Raw genomic sequence first — 22,598 nt, forward strand, 5'->3', positions numbered from 1 at the left:
GTAGATAGTGTGGTCTACAGCTTATCATGAGGTATTCTACATCAGGCGAGCAATACCTCGAGACATCTTTAATACTAGACATCGCGCACCAGCAGTTACTGACACACACACCCCCGCCTTACCTGACGTAACTGCTCTGTCCTGCCGATGCACGGAGAAGCCAGACCGCTCTGTTATCCATGCCGTCATTTATCCTCATCTACTGCTGTAGTCTAAATCACGGTGGTTACACAAGACTCCCCAGCCAAGGTCACAGCAGTCCAGTGTGACTCTCCAGCCAAGGTCACAGCACTCCAGTGGTATAAATAGACTCAGATCTATCCTGGAACCAATTACCAACCATAGAGATCTATAACACTCTCAACTTCTGCTACAGCAAGCACAGTAAAACACACAGACATACCCAAAACTGACTGCCTGAACACATACCAGAGTGAAAGACACCAGACCATGTTGACTCTTTTTGGGAATAATTTATTCTTAACGCAAGATTCTCATGTCAGGCAAAGGCATCTACGTAACAAACATTCACCTTTTTTATGTTTCATGTTCTCTCCTTCAAGGAATGAGAATATTACAAATAACATAGCAATCAAATCATATTCATCCAGGATCTAGAAATTAAACAGGGAAAAACGTTGCAAGCATTGAACAATAGTACATGTACTCAAACATTAAAATGTTCATTGTCATAGTCTTTAAAAAAATGCATTCGATGCCAGCTCATAGGATTCATCCTAAAACAAACAGGAAACCACAGTAGCTGTTGTGCAAACATAACAGAGAGGACAGTTCAAGCTTCAGCATGGTACAGCGGGGGCAGGGGGTTGGCAAGGGCCACTGTAGCTTACTGGCATCCAATGGTCTAGGTAGCCATGACAGATACGGTGTAGAGAGTCATTTGTTTGGGTGGTATAGGGTTTAGGGAATATGGGGTGGTATGACTAGAGGTTTGTTTGGGAGGATGGAGGGAGGCAGGAGAAGTACCTTACAGAGGTAAGATGTTAAAGTGCCCAGGAGAGAGAGAGAGAGAGAGAGAGAGAGCATGGTGTGTGTGTGTGTGTTCGTTCGTGTATATGTGTGTCATCTACAGTAGAACGCCTGAGATATGAGTGCATATTGTGTGTGTGGTGTTTGAGAATGAATGTGTGTTCCACAAGAAGCAATATCTACAGTACAGTGCCTGAGATTTAGGGAAGGTATTGTAGCTAAACTGCTACAGAGGGGTTAGGTCAGGTGTAGGAGCACAAGGATAGATACATAGAGGTTATCAATATAATGCTACCATTGTTCAGGAGGTACAGGGGTTCAGGATGGACGTTTGGGAAGGAAAGCAGGAGTGCAAGGGGTAAGGCTGATAGTTAGGGGGAGAGAGAAGGATTGAGGTGGACTAACAGGAAGTAAGGCCAGATGGAGGGACAGTGTAACAGATAGGTCAGGGTTAGGGGTTAAACGTTAGGGGTTAGAGGTTCGGATAAAATGAGGGACTTTTTAATAACTTTCTTATTATCCCCTAACCCTACTACAACTCCCCTAATTGAAGTAAACTAATGGACAACGATACTTAAGCTTCTACTTCCTACCTATACATACTATCTACAATTTATGGACAATATATTTTACATTAGCATCCCAGCCTTCAGCTACACTCAACCCCTCCCATCTATATATCGATTTCCACTGTGCTGTGATGTTTCACAAAAGCTCTGAAACTTTATATTCTTAGTTCCTACAGATTGTAAATTACATTTTTAAAATTGTGCTAAGAGTATTATTACATTATTGATCAATTGACTATGACTTTTCAAATCATCCAGTAGTGCTATTTGCAGAGTTAGCTCCAGGTAAATGTTGCAATCTTTTTTGCCATTCCTGAACCTCCGACCAAAAACAAGCTACATCAGGGCAGTATCAGGGCAGTACCAAATGACTCTGTCTCTTCACAGCAAAATCAGAAGAGCTGGGATGGTTGTATCCCCCATATATATGACATTATGTTGGTTGCAAGAATTGTGGATAATAATTTAAATTGAAAAACTCTTATGTTTAGAATCCGGCGTCGTTTTGTGTATCAGTTCATAAACCAGGTACCATGGAATCAGTACATTGAAAATCTCCTCCCAACTATTTATCATCCTTTATGGTGCAGCTGTCATTTTTTGGGTCCTTAAATGAAACTGTTATACTTTTTATTTATCACAATTTTCTTTAATCAATTTTGGTCTTTAATGCCGGGCCAACAGTCACGTTCCTTACCTCCCCTTTCCACAATGCTGCAATCAGTTGGTTGTAATTTTGGATAGAGCAGACATTTCCATATTTTTTTGTTAACTGCATGTGTGACATAATTCCACCAGTCCTATTTATGATATCATTTACGAAGATTATAACATTTTTAAACCTTTTTTTTTTAATCTGCTAGAGAATTTTCTCCGGCTTGCCATTCAAAATTAGGTGGAATTTTTTTGCTCATATAATTGAATAAACAAGTTGTTAGGTGTAGGCAGGGCCATAAGGAAGTAAATAGGTGAATAAACAAGTCGTTAGGTGTAGGCCATAAGGAAGTAAATAGGTAAACTGGGATATGACAAAAAAATTCAATCAGGGTAATTTTTCCACAAATAAACAGATGTCGTCCTTTCCATGGTAGCAAAATGGTATCTAATTTGGCTAACTTTCTATAAATATATATTGTATCGAGATCATTTCTTTCTTTTGGGATATGTATACCAAGTATGTCCACTACATCATCGTCAGACCATTTTATTGGTAAACTACACGGTAATGTAAAAGTTGTCTTTTTTAGTGATCCAATACTAATAGTAATATGGTGCATTTATCATCATTCTGGTTTTAATCCAGAGGTTAGAAAAAGGTTCTACATCCTCTAGGAGGCTGTGCAGGGATCCAAATTGCATATTTAAAAGAAAACATGAATGATCAGCGTGCAACGACACCTTTGTTTTTAAGCCCTGTGTTTCTAGACCCTTGATGTTATTGTTGGATCTGATTTGAACAGATAACATTTTGATGGCCATAATAAATAGATATGCCGATAGTGGACAACCTTGTTTTACTCCTCTTGACAGTTTAATACTTCCCGAGAAGTAGCCATTATTTGCTATTTTACACCTGGGGTTACTATACATAACTTTAAGCCATCTTATAAGAGACTCTCCAAAATTAAAATGGTCCAGGCATTTACATATAAATTCTGGTGGTACTTTATCAAAGGGCTTTTCAAAGTCCGCTATAAATATTAGGCTTGGTTTCCCAGATACTCATAGTGTTCTATTTCTCCCAGTACTTGTTTTCTATTACAGATGAGAGGAACTATGGGTTAAGGGTTAGGAGGTAAAGGGTAAGGGTCAAAGCAGATAAGGGTAAATGTCAAGGGTCAGAGGTTATGTGAGCATGTCCCACAAGCAGCAGCAGCAGAGAGCCGTCCAACAGGCAGTCAGACACGTGTCTCCTGAATCATCTCTCCTTCTCTCCTCCACCACGTACACTAGAGGAAGGGAGGGATGGGGAGAGAGAGGAAAACATTCATTTAGTTAAACCTTTACAACTGTCAGTAAAAAAAATAATGTTTTATCGTCACATATACCAGATAGGTGCAATGAAATTAGGGTTATTAGCCCTGCTCAAGGGCACAGACAGATTTTTCACTTTGTCGGCTTGGGAACTCAAACCAGCGACCTTTCGGTTACTGGCCAAACGCTCTAACCGCTAGGCTACCTGCCGCCCTTGGAACACACATACTTGGAATACACAAGTCACACACACTTAGCCCTAACAACCTACTCTTCTTGTTATCTTTGGTATATTTGCTGTTAATCATTAATGTGCACACACACACACCTTACAAAGGCTGCCATCTGGAGTGAGTCAGGTCAGCTATGTGTTACCTGAGTGGCAAGGTACTACCCCAGTACAAAAGGGACTGCTCTCTAGCAACAGTTGCCAGGCAGTAAGTTCGCTGTGTTCATAACCAAGTGGAAAGGTGGTATTTACTAAATACGACTGGAAAGAAAACACTTGAAAGGAAAGGGGATGCCTAGTCAGTTGTCCAACTGAATGTATTCAACTGAAATGTGTATTCGGCATTTAACCCAACCCCTCTGAATCAGAGAGGTGCAGAGGGCTGCCTTAATCGACATCCACGTCTTCGAATGGCGCCCCTAACTGGTAATTACGAGTGGAAAACGAATTTCTGGGGTTCTGACGGGGTTCTGACGTCACCTACTAAGGAAAGGACCTTGATAACAGCACTTTTGGCAGTTTAATGCAGAAAACATTTATAAAAAGCAATCTATTAATATGGTTTTGGAACACTATACTTTGTCTACAAGCATAATACTGTAGCTATACGTTTTTTAGTTTATGGTTTAGGCCGCTTGCTGGCAATTAGCCAATCAGCATTTCTCAACAAGTTCAAAGGTGACCCGATTCAGGAAGCTGGGTGTATGTCCCAAGTCACGACTTCACAGGAGAGCCTTTTCAACGTATTATTCTTCTTTTTTTAATCAAAATATATTTTTTGGCACATCTGAACTTTCATGTGCCTTAAAATCAAACTTGTCTGGCATCTGTAAATACAAATACAATTGTTAAATTATGAGCCTAGTTGGTTTAGCCACAGAGAAAGAGAGCAACCTTCCCGCTGGCCATGATTGGCTGAGATAATGAGTGGGCTGGACATGCCGAGGAGTGAGTTTGAATTGGTCTGTGGTGTTACATCTTGTGTCTATAAAATGACCTGAAATATGTTGCTACTGCTCTCAATAACATTGCTGCCCTGAATTTATCAGGTGCTATCGACAAAGGTCAGTGTGAAAAAGTTGTGATGGACTACTTTCTGGACAACGATCGTGCCATGCTATGCTGACTCTCTCTCACTCTTAAAACAACACGTTTTGAAATCAGTGGAACACAACCGGCCAAACAAGCTGTGCAAACTAAACGGAAACACAGGATGTTTTATAAAAAGGGGTTGCAGTCTGTCGTGAAGCTTTCATCCATGTATACAGGTAAGAATCGAGCTACAGATTCAGATATTACACATTTCTAATTATGTCAGGAAGTTGTTTTCATTGCATACTAAAGCTTGCTGTTAGCTAGCCAGCTGGGGTTCGATGGCTGGATTGCTAACTAACAATGACTCTAACATAAAGCTTTCATCCATGTATACAGTGTGGCATACGGCAGGGAGAGATGAGGCGAGTGGTTATTGAGGGGAGATATCTGGCAGCCGGTTGGCTCCACCCCTGGGCCTTATATGGACTTCCTGCCCCAACGAGGCAAGGCTGTCGCTCGTTAAACCAGGGGGTGCTTGGTTATAAAGGAAGCAGCAGCCTGCAAAACAGGGCAGAGTAGGAGATAACCAAGAGTATTATGAAGAGTGTGACATTACCACCATCTGTGACATTACCACCATCTGTGACATTACCACCATCTGTGACATTACCACCATCTGTGACATTACCACCATCTGTGACATTACTACCATCTGTGTACCGGACCCGAGTGTGAGGATTACCCCTGGAAAACGGAATGGACAAAGAGAATGGCTTGTGGACTGAGTTGATTGGTGAATTCCCCCCTTTCTCCTTGTACCAAAATTCCACATTTACATTCTATTTGTGATACTGGTGCATGTTTTGGTATTGAACTTGGTGATGTGGAAACCCTACACCCTTGAGCCTGCTACAACAGGTAAGAATCTAGCTACAGATTCAATGTTATACATTTCTAATTTTGTCAGTTTTCAATGCTTGCTGTTAGCTAGCCAGCTGGAGTTCGATCGCTGGCTTGCTAACTAACAATGAACCAAACATTTAGGTTAACTTCAGCTTGTTATTACAATTGGTTTGTCAGTAGCCAACATTCCCTGTATGAACTGTCTAGTGATATCTCAGAAAGCATTATACAAATATTTTTGCCATTTTGCATCTATAGTATCTGGAATTTGTCTTTCAGCATTAAATCAGTAGAACACGCCTGACTCTCCTCCACCAGTCATCAAAAAGACAGCTGGCCCAAGCAAAGGCAGCAGCGCAGTCATCAACTACATGCACCATTTCTTCACCAACTACAGAGTTGGGAAAATACGTGTGGACCTGAATTGTGATAACTGCAGTGGCCAAAACAAGAGCAAGTTTGTGCTCTGGTATTGTGCCTGGGAGACCATAATCTGGACCTCTACTTCCTGATGACACCAAGTTTGCCCCTGACTGGTGCTCCAGCCTCATCAAGCAGCGCTTCAGAAAGACCAGAGTGAGCACTTTGTCTGAGATTACTGGTGTTGTGAAGGACAGCACTGTGACAGGGGTCACCATCCCACAGCTGGTAGGACTGGAGGATGGTAGGACTGGAGGATGGTAGGACTGGAGGATGGTAGGACTGGAGGATGGTAGGACTGGAGGATGGTAGGACTGGAGGATGGTAGGACTGGAGGATGGAGGACTGGAGGATGGTAGGACTGGAGGATGGTAGGACTGGAGGATGGTAGGACTGGAGGATGGTGGAAGGCTATGACTGGCAACACTTGCCTCTGTACTTCAGGCTGCTGCCACAGATCAAGCAGTACCAGTACGAGGTTATTCTTATCTAAACTTGGGAGGTGAATTGCTGTTGTGCAGGGTTGTAGTGTCTTATTATTCCCTGTTTTCCAGCTTCGATCCTCTGGAGCCTGGTGTTGTAGTCAAGGAGTGTTCCGACTGTCGGGATCAGGTTTCAGCTGCAGCGTATCCTTCCATAGATGGTCTGCCTGTAAAAGCACCATCTGAACTGGACACAGCTAGACAAACGCATGTTTTTGAGGAGATCAGGGAGTTTTGCAATGAAGAGGCTATGGTCATCACATGCCCTGCACCAAAGTCAAGGGCAGGGCAGAACCAGGCTCTTTGAATATAGATTCCCTTGTTCATGCGTGGTTTGGACGGACCAGTTACCAGCACTATCTGCAGTGCCTCTATTCACATGACTCTCTCCTAACACACACCATACGTTGCTGCTATTTGTTTGTTATCCTGCTGCTCAGCCATTTTACCCCTGATTGTATGCATATAACTACCTCGTCTCTCACCCATATCATTATTGTACATTTTTATATTTTATTTAGTTTGACACCATCTTTCTGATTTTGCTACTATGCAAGTAACCATTTGGCTGTAACGTTTAACCTTCTGTAGAGTCCATCCACTTGGCAAAATGTTGAGATATATATATATATATATATATCTATATATATATATATATATATAATATGACTATTGATGTGTGGTCGTAACCTCGTGACTGTATGAGGTGTTCGCCACACTGTTTATGTACATGTGCACCTCACTCAGGTTTCAACTCATGTATGGAATACTGTAAGTGCAACAGTATATGAAATATGCACTGGTGTCAAGGCATTGGTGTAAAAAATATGAATACTACTTAAGTAGTTTGTGGTATATATATTTGTCTACATTTACTTCACTGCATTCATTAACAAAATGTACTTTTTGACTTACATTTCCCTTGACACCCAAAAGTACTTGTTACACTGTTCAAGAGAACATCCCTACTGCCTCTAATCTAGCCAACTCACTAAACACAAATGCTTAGTTTTTAAATTGGAGTTTGCACAATTTTGTTTTCTTCCCCTTTTGAAAATAGCGGTCTGGTTTAAGGAATTTGGAATGATTTCTACTTTTACTGACATGGGATGTGGCTGGGGGTCACAGCATTTAGTTCACATGACCCATCAATTTAGACAAGTAACATTTACCCGGAATTGGTCCTTATTGTAGGCTACCCCTTTTAGTCTTAATCTTTACTTCACTGTTTAGAGCGACCTCACGTGTGAATCCTTAGAGACGGGTGGGAACAGGACTTGTAGGTATCAAAGGCCCTTTTCTCAAGTGAGTTTACAAGTTGATCTACTTTCCCATTGTTCCTCAATTGCAGTGTAACATATACCATTTTGTAGCTCTGAGTCTCTATTGTTTTGCTACATAAGACCAATTCCAACTGGTAAATTCCCACCTCCCACTTGGTTATGAATGCAGCATTCAAGTCCCATTGCCTAGCGAATAGTGGACTGCAACTGAGAAGGTATCATCCAGGTAAACAAATACGGGCCTGACTAAAGTCACCTTTCTGATTTAGACAACACCCCTTTATATGACAAGAACAAAAGCAGAAACTGATCTGGCTATCATGTGGTTAGCTACAACAACCTTCACCTTTAAGAACACACAATGGGACGCTGATATAAAATAACCGTGTACAGTGCATTCAGAAAGTATTCAGACCCCTTGTCTTTCTCCACGTTACAGCCTTATTCTAAAATGGATTAAATAAAATTATTCAATCTACACACAACACCCCATAATGACAGAGCAAAAACAAGTTTAGATATTTTTGCTAATGTATAAAAAAAAAATACTATTTCCATAAGTATTCAGATCCTTTGTTATGCCACTTGAAATTGAGCTCAGGTGCATCCTGTTTCTATTGATCATCCTTGAGATGTTTCTCCAACTTGAAGTCCACCATGAGGCCGAAGGAATTGTCCACAGAGCTCTGAGACAGGATTGTGTCGAGGCACAGATCTGGGGAAATGTACCAAAACATTTCTGCAGCATTGCAGGTCTCCAAGATCACAGTGGCCTTCATCATTTTGAAACTGGTAGAAGAAGTTTAGAACCACCAAGACTCTTCCTAGAGCTGGCCGCCCGGCCAAACTGAGCAATCGAGGGAGAAGGGCCTTCGTCAGAGAGCTGACCAGAACCCGATGGTCACTCTGACAGAGCTCTAGAGATGGTTGTTCTTCTGGAAGGTTCTCCCATCTCTTCAGCACTCCACCTTTATGGTAGAGTGGCCAGATGGAAGCCACTCTTCAGTAAAAGGCACATGACAGCCCACTTGGAGTTTGCCAAAAGGCACCTAAAGACTCTCAGACCATGAGAAACAAGATTCTCTGGTCTGATGAAACCAAGATTGAACTCTTTGGCCTGAATGCCAAGCGCCACGTCTGGAGGAAACCTGGCACCATCCCTACGGTGAAGCATGATGGTGGCAGCATCATGTCTGGAGGAAACATGGCACCATCCCTATGGTGAAGCATGATGGTGGCAGCATCATGTCTGGAGGAAACATGGCACCATCCCTACGGTGAAGCATGATGGTGGCAGCATCATGTCTGGAGGAAACATGGCACCATCCCTATGGTGAAGCATGATGGTGGCAGCATCATGCTGTGGGGATGTTTTCAGCAGCAGGGACTGTGAGACTAGTCAGGATCAAGGGAAAGACAAACGGAGCAAACAACAGAGAGATTCTTGGTGAAAACCTCCTCCAGAGCGCTCGGGATCTCAGACTGGGGCGAAGGTTCACCTTCCAACAGGATAACGACCCTAAGCACACAGCCAAGACAACGCAGGTGTGGCTTCAGGACAAGTCTCCGAATGTCGTTTAGTGGCCCAGCCAGAACTCAGACTTGAACCCGATCTAACATCTCTGGAGAGACCTGAAAATAGCTGTGCAGCGACGCTCCCCAACCCAACCTGACCAAACTTGAGAGGATCTGCAGAGAAGAATTGGAGAAACTCCCAAAATACAGATGTGCCAAGCTTGTAGCGTCATACCCAAGATGACTCAAGGCTGTAATGGCTGCCAAAAGTTCTTCAACAAAGTACTGAGTAAATGATTTGACTACTTAAAGTACCAGTCCAAAGTTTGGACACACCTACTCATTTAAGGGTTTTTCTTTATTTTTACATTGTAGAATAATAATGAAGACATCAAAACTATGAAATACACATATGGAATCATGTAATAACCCCCAAAAAGTGTTAAACAAATCAAAATATATTTTATATTTGAGATTCTTCAAAGTAGCCACCCTTTGCCTAGACAGATTTGCACACTTGCCATTCTCTCAACCAGCTTCATGAGGTAGTCACCTGGAATGCATTTCAATGAGCAGGTGTGCCTTGTTAAAAGTTCATTTGAGGAATTTCTTTCCTCTTAATGCATTTGAGCCAATCAGTTGTGTTGTGACAAGGTAGGGGGGGGGGGGTATACAGAAGACAGCCCTATTTAGTAAAAGACCAAGTCCATATTATGGCAAGAACAGCTCAAATAAGCAAAGAGAAACAACAGTCCATCATTACTTCAAGACAAAGGTCAGTCAATCCGGAAAATTTCAATAACTTTTTTCTTCAACTGCAGTCGCAAAAACCATCAAGTGCTATGATTATAACATGTATTTAATAACCAGCTCACCTGATTCACCTAGTCAAGGGCCTGAACCAGCTCACCTGATTCACCTAGTCAAGGGCTTGATAATTAGTTGACAAGTTCAATCAGGTGTGCTAGCTCTGGAATATTTAATTAGGCAAGTCAGTTAAGAACAAATTCTTATTTACAATGACGGTCTACCCCTGGCCGAACCTGGATGACGCTGGGCCAATTGTGCGCCGCCCTATGGGACTACCAATCATGGCTGGTTATGATAGAGCCTGGAATCAAACCAGGGTCTGTAGTGATGCCGCTAGCGCTAGCAGTGCCTTAGACCGCTGCGCCACTCCCAAAGCACCTCCAGCATCTTTGCATTCAGAGAAGTCAAGGTAGGGCTGACCCCATTTAGTCGACTGGTTGATTATTTGGTCGATAGAGATTTCTTTAGTCAATCACAAGACATCCGTCTGTCTGAGTGGACTAATCCATTGTGGAGGCCACGGGGGTGGGACAGTCCATCACTCTAAGACACTGACATTGTATATGGTTATATTATGTTAAAATAATGGTGCAACACTAGTAAATCTAATATTATTTTATAACAAATGTGCTTTGTCCATCATTGGATACGGTCGCTGTCCACCGTTCTGAAACCATCTTCAGTGTGCCGTAGAACTGGCACCTTTACCTATGTGCATAATACCGAAGTTAACCAGCATATTGGGATTGAGAACAATGTGGCGGAGGCCGCAGCAGAGACGAGGTGCATTAGACTAGGTGCATTAGAGTAGGTGCATTAGAGTAGGTATATTAGCCTAATTGTCTAAGACAGTTGAGGAGAGAGGAAACCCCAATTTAATGAAGTCTATAATCAACTGTTAAATGTGCCTGGCTTCATAAATCCTCCATATACATACAGACATCTCCAGAAATAAGACAGATCCTGCTTCTGTTTCCTGTTTGACTGTGTGTTTAATAACTTACTGATTCTGTGAGCCTCATGCAGCAGCAAAGTGTTGCATAAAGCAATTTCCCAGATTTGGCCGTTTTAATCTTTGCTCTGCTGTAATCAAGGCTTTACAATTATTTTTGTTAGAACAGTATTACTTACAATGTATTTAGTGTTATTTACACTGTTCCAAACAGGCAGAACAATGATACTGTAATCTAACAGCACCTGTTTGTCACACATAATATACACACAGCTCTCACAACTATACCCTCCTTTTTCTTGATCTCCTTATTGTTATTATGATAATAAGTCATGTCATTAGTGGTCTTTGTATAGTATCCTTGTATAACCACACAGCTGTAGGCCTAAGAGCGTGTCCTGTTCAGTCTTAATACCGTAACTTACTTAGGCCTATATTTCATGGGGAATGGGGTATGTTTTTTGTAAACAAATTAGGGATTTTGGTAATTTACTGTGCTGTGGTGCCTTTTTTCCACTGCAGTAGGGAGGAGAGTGAGACAACAAGTGCCAGTCACATAGGCACCTGCTATCATTTTCTTTTAACACATCAGGCTCTGAGTAATTTGTGCCTCTGAATTATTTAATCAAACAGTGTGCTTAAAGCATCAGACAAGCTCAGTGCATATGTAGTTGATTTTCTTCAAACACATAGGGTGTCTGTCTACATACGGAAAAATACGTTTCAACATTTCGACCAATTGATGACTCTCGGTCGACCACCATTTTTATATTTTCAGGGAACAGCCCTAAGTCAAGGCAAACAATATCCTTATCCTTCCCTCATCTCCTTCTCCCTGTATTCTTCATCCCCTCTCTCTCCTCCTCCCTGTATTCTTCATCCCCTCTCTCTCCTCCTCCCTGTATTCTTCATCCCCTCTCTCTCCTGCTCACCCCCTCCTCTCCTCCTCCCTGTATTCTTCATCCCCTCTCTCTCCTCCTCACCCCCTCCTCCCTGTATTCTTCATCCCCTCTCTCTCCTGCTCACCCCCTCCTCTCCTCCTCCCTGTATTATTCATCCCCTCTCTCTCCTGCTCACCCCCTCCTCTCCTCCTCCCTGTATTATTCATCCCCTCTCTCTCCTGCTCACCCCCTCCTCTCCTCCTCCCTGTATTCTTCATCCCCTCTCTCTCTCCTCCTCACCCCCTCCTCTCCTCCTCCCTGTATTCTTCATACCCTCTCTCTCCTCCTCACCCCCTCCTCTCCTCCTCCCTGTATTCTTCATCCCCTCTCTCTCCTCCTCACCCCCTCCTCTCCTCCTCCCTGTATTCTTCATCCCCCTCTCTCCTCCTCACCCCCTCCTCCCTGTATTCTTTCTCCCCTCTCTCTCCTCCTCACCCCTCTCCTCTCCTTCTCCCTGTATTCTTCATCCCCTCTCTCTCCTCCTCACCCCCCTCCTCCCTGTATTCTTTCTCTCCTCCTCACCCCTCTCCTCTCCTTCTCCCTGTATTCTTCATCCCCTCTCTCTCCTCCTCACCCCCCCTCCTCTCCTTCTCCCTGTATTCTTCCTCACCCCCCTCCTCTCCTTCTCCCTGTATTCTTCCTCACCTTCTCCCTGTATTCTTCCTCTCCTTCTCCCTGTATTCTTCCTCCCCTCCTCTCTCCTTTCTCTCCTCCTCACCCCTCTTCCACTCTCCTCATTCTCCCTCTCACCTGTGTTTTTAGGTGCCTCTCCATACATGGGTCCTGGGGGTGGTCCTCCTTGCCATCCAAACTGGGGCTGTCCAGGGTAGCCCTCCTGGTAGGGGCCTGCTTGTCCCTGGCCGGGGTAGGGTCCAGGCGGTCCCCCGGGGCCAGCAGGGTAGCCTGGGTTTTGAGGAGGGAATCCTCCAGGTTGCTCCATGTTTACGGGGTAACCCTGGGGAGGGTATCCCTGCTGGGGGTATCCCTGCTGGGGGTAACCCTGCTGGGGGTAACCCTGCTGGGGGTAACCAGGGGCCTGGTACGGGGAGGCTGCTCAAAATTCATCTGCTATACAACAGAGACACCTGTAGAAAGAGAGGGAAGGGAAGAGGTGAAAAGAGATGGAGGGAGGGAGGGAGGGAGGGAGGGAGGGAGGGAGGGAGGGAGGGAGGGAGGGAGGGAGGGAGGGAGGGAGGGAGGGAGTTTAACATTTAATGTTTATTCTAATGCGTAAAAACAATTCCTTTTGTATTGCTCCTATAATGAAGCCAATAAAGCTATGTTGAATGTAACTGAACAGAGAGGAGGAGCATTTAGGGAAAAAAGAGAGATTGGAGGAGAGGCACAAACAAATGTATTGTTGCAGTTTCACAGCCCTGCAGAGAGTCAACACAGGCTGGAGCAAACAGTAGACAAGTGTGTGTGAGAGAAAGTCCCTAGGAGTCCCTTTAGCCAAGAGTCCCTTTAGCCAAGAGTTCCTTTAGCCAGTGGTTGTCACTCGCCCCCCATGTCCTGTAGTCCACGATCAGCTCCTTTGTCTTGCTGACATTGAGGGAGAGGTTGTTGCTCCGGCACCACACTGTCAGGTCCCTGACCTCCTCCCTGTAGGCTGACTCATCGTCACCGGTGATCAGGCCTACCACCGTCGTGTTGTCAGCGAACTTGATCATGGTGTAGGAGTTGTGCGTGGCCACACAGTCGTGGATGAACAGGGAGTACAGGGGGGGACTAAGCACGCACCCCTGTGTTTAGGGTCAGTGTGGTAGAGGTGATGTTCCAACCCTCACCACCTGGGGACGGCCCGTCAGGAAGTCCAGGATCCAGTTGCAGAGGGAGGTGTTCAGACCCAGAGTCCTAAGCTTAGTGACGAGCTTGGAGGGGACAATGGTGTTGAACATTGAGCTGTAGTCAATGAACAGCATTCTCACATAGGTGTTCTTATCTAGGTGGGTGTGGGCAGTTGTGGAGAGAAATTGAGATTGCGTCATCTATGGATCTGTTGGGGCGGTATGCAAATTGGTACACTAGTTGTAGTTGATTGAGGTAAACTCCTCCCCCCTCAATTTCCCAGACTCTACTGCCCTGTCCGCCGGGTGAATGGGGAATCTATCGAGTTCCAAGAGTCCCGTTGATAAAAAATCATTCTCTTATTATCAAGTGACTGTACATTAGCCAGTAGAATGGAAGGAAGAGGTGGCCGGTTTTCCGGTTAATCTCACCAGGATCCCCCGTCTCTTGCCTCTGTAATGCCGGAGTTTCCTTTTGGGTCGCCTGAAAATTGGGTTGAAATTACTGAGAGATCCCAGGGCAGATGATTGGAAGTGGAAGCCGGAATTGGTTTAAGTAACAGCTGATCTGATGTTCAACAGTTCTTGTTGGTTGTAAGAAACAACAGCAGATACATTTCGTGAAAATAACAGTTAAAATAAACAACAAAATAATCACAAAATAACATCTTGACCCCTAGTTGTCATTGTACAATGTCACTGTTGTATGACCATTTTCCCTGTGTAGGTCAAACGCATGGCCACATGCTTCCAGTTGTATTTCTAGAAACACACAGCTCTGTTCTTAACTAGTAGTCAGAGTCGTCATACCAGAGAAGTCTGTCAGCTAGCGGTTTCAACCCTTCTATGAGGAAGTGTTTACACACATGTACGTCCAACCTATACATTTGCTAGCACCCTAAAGGAAGAAGTAAAGTACAAAGAAACGAGTACTGCACATCTTTCTCATGTCATCATACAAAGCCTGAGTGCATCGTGACTCACACCCCTGAACCTGATTGGTCTAACCTCTCTGCCCTCTATCCAGCTAACAATGGACTACAGTCACGGCAAGAAGAGACCACAGAGTCAATCATTCACACTTAAAATAGGAAGTAGCTACTAGCTGTGACCACTAGCTGTGTGAGAGAGAGTGAGAGAGTGAGGGAGAGAGTGAGAGAGAGAGAGAGTGAGAGAGCAAGAGTGAGAGAGCAAGAGAGTGAGAGAGCAAGAGAGCGAGAGAGCAAGAGAGCAATAGAGTGAGAGACAGACAGACTCTCTCTTGCTCTCACTCTCTCTTGCTCTCTCACTCTCTCTTTCTCTCTCACTCTCTTTCTCTCTCACTCTCTTTCTCTCTTGCTCTCTCACTCTCTCTTGCTCTCTCACTCTCTTGCTCTCTCTTGCTCTCTCTTGCTCTCTCACTCTCTCTTGCTCTCTCACTCTCTCTTGCTCTCTCACTCTCTCTTGCTCTCTCACTCTCTCACACTATGTCTGTCAGACAGACAGAGACAGACAGAGCAAGCGAGAGGACTCAAGAAATACAGTCGTTGTAACAAGGTAGAGTACATGTAGAGCATTCTGCTGGTGTAGATTCTAGGCCTAGAAGACCATTAAGCCCTACATTAGGTCTGTTGAGTAGTGAAACACTGCCTCTCCCCCATCAGCTGGGAATGCCACAGCACAACAAACTGCAGGACAGAAGGAAAGTGGGCCAGTGAGACAGTGAGGCGTTGTCCTTCCATCCCCCATTCCTCCATCGTTCGCTGGGCTACATTCACACACAGGGTTTACCGTAAACATCTAAAGCCCAGCTAACTTCTTTCTCAACCTCCCTCAACAATCAGAGCATTGTTTAGAGAACATCACCTGACCCAGATCACCTGACCCAGATCACCTGACCCAGATCGCCTGACCCAGATCGCCTGACCCAGATCGCCTGACCCAGATCACCTGACCCAGATCACCTGACCCAGATCACCTGACCCAGATCACCTGACCCATCTTTCTAAATTCTAAAGGAGTGGGACAACATTCCACAGACCACTATTAACAGCCTGATCAACACTATGCAAAGGAGATGTGTCACCCTGCATGAGGCAAATGGTGGAACTGACTGGTTCTGATCCACGCACCTACCTTCTTTTAAAGTTTCTGAGACCAACAGATGCATATCTGTATTCCCAGTCATGTGAACTCCATAGATTAGAGCCTCATTTATTTATTCCAATTGACTGATTTCCTTATATGAACAAACTGACTCAGTAAAATCTTGCATGTTGTTATATATTTCTGTTCAGTGAAGGTACTTCACATGCTGATATTGATTTTGGTATTATTGTGTGTTGTTACGTTTACTCGCTAGCTAGTCGGCCTAATCGTGCTCTAATCTGTGTGTTGCGAATCAGCCTAATATTCCTCTAATCTGCGTTGTGAGTCGGCCTAATCTTCCTCTAACCTGTGTTTTGCGAGTCGGCCTAATCTTCCTCTAACCTGTGTTTTGCGAGTCGGCCTAATCTTCCTCTAACCTGTGTTTTGCGAGTCGGCCTAATCTTCCTCTAACCTGCGTTGCGAGTCGCCTAATCTTCCTCTAATCTGCGCTGCGAGTCGGCCTAATCTTCCTCTAATCTGCGTTGCGAGTCGGCCTAATCTTCCTCTAATCTGCGTTGCGAGTCGGCCTAATCTTCCTCTAATCTGCGTTGCGAGTCGGCCTAATCTTCCTCTAATCTGCGTTGCGAGTCGGCCTAATCTTCCTCTAATCTGCGTTGCGAGTCGGCCTAATCTTCCTCTAATCTGCGTTGCGAGTCGGCCTAATCTTCCTCTAATCTGCGTTGCGAGTCGGCCTAATCTTCCTCTAATCTGCGTTGCGAGTCGGCCTAATCTTCCTCTAATCTGCGTTGCGAGTCGGCCTAATCTTCCTCTAATCTGCGTTGCGAGTCGGCCTAATCTTCCTCTAATCTGCGTTGCGAGTCGGCCTAATCTTCCTCTAATCTGCGTTGCGAGTCGGCCTAATCTTCCTCTAATCTGCGTTGCGAGTCGGCCTAATCTTCCTCTTAACTGCGTTGCGAGTCGGCCTAATCGTACTCTAATCTGCGTTATGAGTCGGCCTAATCGTGCTCTAATCTGTGTGTTGTGAGTCGGCCTAATCTTACTCTAATCTGCGTTATGAGTCGGCCTAATCGTGCTCTAATCTGTGTGTTGTGAGTCGGCCTAATCTTCCTCTAATCTGCGTTATGAGTCGGCCTAATCGTGCTCTAATCTGTGTGTTGTGAGTCGGCCTACTCTTCTCCTGTTGGCTGCTGAACATATTAAAAATCTCCACACATATTCTGGGTGTGCGTGTGCGTCTTGATTTTACTTGAAGGGTTATGAAACGATGACCAAACATGTCACCTGTACACACTGTTAACAGATGGCTGGTGAGGTCGTTGAGTAACCATGGTTACTCTCCTGAGCTGTGAGGAACAGATGCTCCTGTCGATTCTCAATAAGTACCTTCACTAACACTAAAACCCCCTTCACACACACCGTTACCCTGGAGAACATTTGGTCCTGGGACCATAAGTACACACTGTAGTAATACTGTTACACAACAAACTCTCCTTCATAACTGACTGGTTTATCAGAAATGTTTGCTAACCTAACATTCCTCTTCCTGTCTGAGATCCAGTTCAGTTGCGTTTGAGCTCTAGTGTGTGTTCGTCAGTTGGTCATTGATGGAAACGGGCTGCCAGTGTCGAGGCACTGTACTGACCCATGACTGACATTGTTTCCACAACACACACACAGGCAGAGAGAAACTGCATCATCACCGTCTCTCTCCACCTCTCTCACACACACAGCCTAGTGCAAAAGTAGAAATGTTAGTAGCAATGATTGTTGAGCAAAATCACACTGCACTACAACAAAGAAGTAGGGCTGTCAACTAAAGTTATTCTACTGAATTCAAATATCACTAGAACTACAGCTGATCTGTAGGCCTAGCTAACTCAGGAGACCGGTAGCATCACTAAAACTACAGCTGATCTGTAAGCCTAGCTAACTCAGGAGACAGGTAGCATCACTAAAACTACAGCTGATCTGTAAGCCTAGCTAACTCAGGAGACAGGTAGCATCACTAAAACTACAGCTGATCTGTAAGCCTAGCTAACTCAGGAGACAGGTAGCATCACTAAAACTACAGCTGATCTGTAACTCAGGAGACAGGTAGCATCACTAAAACTACAGCTGATCTGTAACTCAGGAGACAGGTAGCATCACTAGAACTACAGCTGATCTGTAACTCAGGAGACAGGTAGCATCACTAAAACTACAGCTGATCTGTAAGCCTAGCTAACTCAGGAGACAGGTAGCATCACTAAAACTACAGCTGATCTGTAAGCCTAGCTAACTCAGGAGACAGGTAGCATCACTAAAACTACAGCTGATCTGTAAGCCTAGCTAACTCAGGAGACAGGTAGCATCACTAAAACTACAGCTGATCTGTAACTCAGGAGACAGGTAGCATCACTAAAACTACAGCTGATCTGTAAGCCTAGCTAACTCAGGAGACTGGTAGCATCACTAAAACTACAGCTGATCTGTAAGACTAGCTACCTCAGGAGACGGGTAGCATCACTAAAACTACAGCTGATCTGTAACTCAGGAGACAGGTAGCATCACTAAAACTACAGCTGATCTGTAACTCAGGAGACAGGTAGCATCACTAAAACTACAGCTGATCTGTATGACTAGCTACCTCAGGAGACAGGTAGCATCACTAGAACTACAGCTGATCTGTAACTCAGGAGACAGGTAGCATCACTAGAACTACAGCTGATCTGTAACTCAGGAGACAGGTAGCATCACTAAAACTACAGCTGATCTGTAACTCAGGAGACAGGTAGCATCACTAAAACTACAGCTGATCTGTAAGCCTAGCTAACTCAGGAGACTGGTAGCATCACTAAAACTACAGCTGATCTGTAAGACTAGCTAACTCAGGAGACAGGTAGCATCACTAAAACTAAATCTGTAACTCAGGAGACAGCACTGATCTGTAACTCAGGAGACAGGTAGCATCACTAAAACTACAGCTGATCTGTAAGACTAGCTAACTCAGGAGACAGGTAGCATCACTAGAACTACAGCTGATCTGTAACTCAGGAGACAGGTAGCATCACTAAAACTACAGCTGATCTGTAAGACTAGCTAACTCAGGAGACAGGTAGCATCACTAAAACTACAGCTGATCTGTAAGTCGGCGGGGTAGCCTAGTGGTTAGAGCGTTGGACTAGTAACCGAAAGGTTTCAAGTTCGAATCCCCGAGCTGACAAGGTACAAGGTACATCTGTCGTTCTGCCCCTGAACAGGCAGTTAACCCACTGTTCCTAGGCCGTCATTGAAAATAAGAATTTGTTCTTAACTGACTTGCCTAGTAAAATAAAGGTAAAATAAATAAATAAATAAATAAAAAGTCTAGCTACCTCAGGAGACAGGTAGCATCACTAAAACTACAGCTGATCTGTAAGCCTTGCTACCTCAGGAGAATGGTAGATATATCGTAGGCTTATATACCTGTCTATACCCCATGTGAGCTAATTAGCTAACAACAGGACACACACATCTACTCACATAAACTATCATCTAGAACAACACCACATATGGCCCTTCTGACCTCTGTCTCCTTGAGACCTCACCTGTCTCCTGGCCAACCCTGCACCACACTGACTCACCTGCCACAATGAAAGGAGAGTTTGCCTCTTATCTCTCCATTTAATCCACCCTTTACCAAGTCATGAAGTGAAATGTCTGTAGTGGTACAAACAGCTAGGCCTTCAGTTGTATAGTCAGGGGTCTCTCCCACATAGGGACTTTGTACAGTGTATGGTTCCAGGTTTACACAGAGTGAGGGTATGGTTCCAGTATATGGTGAAAGGATGGAACATACTTCTCAAACACACTAAGATCCCAGTCCTAAATGAGTAAATGTCCAGGGTTATAATAGTCAACTAGGCCTAATAGAACCGCAGCCGGCTGGGGCATAGATCATTCATCAAAATGAAATGGAAAGAACTGAGATGATATTTCAACATTGTGCGGTTGATAGTCTATAATACTCCCTCAATTAGGTTTATTTTTCCTGCCACGTCCTTTACAGGGTACATTTATGAGGGGGGTTTTGCTGTGTAAAATAGGTTATTAGGCTATTCTTCTTCTCTGGCGTCTCATGTTAGACTACAGTGTTGTTGTGGCGTCTCATGTTAGCCTACAGTGTTGTTGTGGCGTCTCGTATAAGCCTACAGTGTTGTTGTGGCGTCTCGTATAAGCCTACAGTGTTGTTGTGGCATCTCGTGTTAGCCTACAGTGTGTGTTGTGGCGTCTCATGTTAGCCTACAGTGTTGTTGTGGCGTCTCGTATAAGCCTACAGTGTTGTTGTGGCGTCTCGTATAAGCCTACAGTGTTGTTGTGGCGTCTCGTATAAGCCTACAGTGTTGTTGTGGCGTCTCGTATAAGACTACAGTGTTGTTGTGGCATCTCGTGTTAGCCTACAGTGTTGTTGTGGCGTCTCATGTTAGCCTACAGTGTTGTTGTGGCGTCTCATGTTAGCCTACAGTGTTGTTGTGGCGTCTCATGTTAGCCTACAGTGTTGTTGTGGCATCTCGTATAAGCCTACAGTGTTGTTGTGGCGTCTCGTGTTAGCCTACAGTGTTGTTGTGGCGTCTCGTATAAGCCTACAGTGTTGTTGTGGCATCTCGTATAAGACTACAGTGTTGTTGTGGCGTCTCGTGTTAGCCTACAGTGTTGTTGTGGCATCTCGTGTTAGCCTACAGTGTTGTTGTGGCGTCTCATGTTAGCCTACAGTGTTGTTGTGGCGTCTCATGTTAGCCTACAGTGTTGTTGTGGCGTCTCATGTTAGCCTACAGTGTTGTTGTGGCGTCTCATGTTAGCCTACAGTGTTGTTGTGGCGTCTCATGTTAGCCTACAGTGTTGTTGTGGCATCTCATGTTAGCCTACAGTGTTGTTATGGCGTCTCGTATAAGCCTACAGTGTTGTTGTCGCGTCTCATGTTAGCCTACAGTGTTGTTGTGGCGTCTCGTATAAGCCTACAGTGTTGTTGTGGCGTCTCGTATAAGGCTACAGTGTTGGTGTGGCGTCTCGTATAAGCCTACAGTGTTGTTGTGGCGTCTCATGTTAGCCTACAGTGTTGTTGTGCCGTCTCGTATAAGCCTACAGTGTTGTTGTGGCGTCTCGTATAAGCCTACAGTGTTGTTTTTGCGTCTCATGTTAGCCTACAGTGTTGTTGTGGCGTCTCGTATAAGCCTACAGTGTTGTTGTGGCGTCTCATGTTAGCCTACAGTGTTGTTGTATTGATGCCACATCAATGGAACAAAATGACACTTTACTCGGATCTTTGGCTTTATTAACAACTAGCCCACTTGATTAAAAAACAAAAAAAATCTACAGCATAGCATATAGGCTAGATCAGTTGATTTGCTGCGATAGGCCACTTTCAAAATATTAGGCTAAATAGAAATCAATGTATCACGAATTATATCATAGCTAATGATTTGTCTTACACGACTTTATCTCCCTTTCTATTATGTAAAATGTATTGTTGGATACGACGTATCTGGAGAAAGAGACCCAGCTGCGTGGTCGCCTCAATAAGACAAGGATGGAATACAACCATCACCTGCACAGGGCCAAACCCCAAGAACAACACTGTCGAGTTGCAATTTTCCAACAGTCCGCAACATTGAGACAGACATATGGACCACAATAAAATATTATCACCTACCTTATGAGAAATGATATGCCTTTTCAACAGAATGTCCAACTCCTCTTTAAAAAAACCTATTCGGCAGGATCTTTATTACTTATTGCTTTTCTTTAAAAAAATTTTTTACCGCACTGAACAACCGCCTCGTCTTATAACTCAGTGCGCATCTCTCTGTTGTGTGGGAACCGTGACGTCACCCCAATGGTGGCGCGAGGGGTTTGCATAGAAAAACCATGATCGAAACGACATTAACCGCGTTTCACTGGTTGGCTGTGGTGTACTATCGTTGTTTACACCGACCAATCAGAGCGAAGAGCGGTGAGAGTCTGGTGAATGGGATTCATCGAAAGTGAAGACTACTGACCATCTGACTTGATTGGTCATTAATTATACATCACAGAAAGATGTGACGAGTTACACAGAAATAGGACATTTGAATGAGTCTTATCAGTTGAGCAAGCAATATTTATCCATATATAGTGTCTTCGATGAGATTGGTTAATATATTGTTTATAAGATATATAAGATATATAAGATATATTGGCTAACTGTAGAAAAATTACAATTGGACTAATACAGTCTACTTTACTTGCTTATAAAAGTCCTAAAAAACACAGACGTGAAATTGTGTTTATATTTATACTACTTCATAAATAGATTATAGATAAAACTAGTGTTTCATAGGCTAACACGTCATAGGTCCTGACATGGCCCCTCACACACATAACAGTGTATCTACAAATCAAATAATTTTATAATAGGTTTAATGTAATGAATAACAGAGTAGCCAAGCCCCTAGCGTAGGCCACAGTACAGTTCCATGACAGATGCAACTCCTTCTTCTCGCCAGCAGAGGTCAGTGTCACTCAGCTGTGTGACTGAGGTGTGACAAAAAATACATGGAGCAGCACAAGCGCTCCATCTCCAATGTCCCTAGCGTCGAACTGTGCACATACACGCAAGCACACAC

At 44.1% G+C, this 22,598-nt stretch overlaps 1 long non-coding RNA gene across 1 annotated transcript; it reads right to left on the reverse strand.

Annotated features, from left to right (window-relative positions):
* Nucleotides 1–458: 458 nt before the first annotated feature.
* LOC121840379 lies at nucleotides 459–21,826 on the reverse strand. Its single transcript, XR_006079581.1, has 3 exons — nucleotides 21,647–21,826; nucleotides 12,854–13,188; nucleotides 459–3,508 (listed from the first exon to the last, which is right to left on the reverse strand). It is a non-coding gene; the product is annotated as an uncharacterized LOC121840379 (long non-coding RNA).
* Nucleotides 21,827–22,598: the final 772 nt, after the last annotated feature.

This window comes from Oncorhynchus tshawytscha, linkage group LG21 (assembly GCF_018296145.1).
Source record: "Oncorhynchus tshawytscha isolate Ot180627B linkage group LG21, Otsh_v2.0, whole genome shotgun sequence".
Classification (NCBI taxonomy): Eukaryota; Metazoa; Chordata; class Actinopteri; order Salmoniformes; family Salmonidae; genus Oncorhynchus; species Oncorhynchus tshawytscha.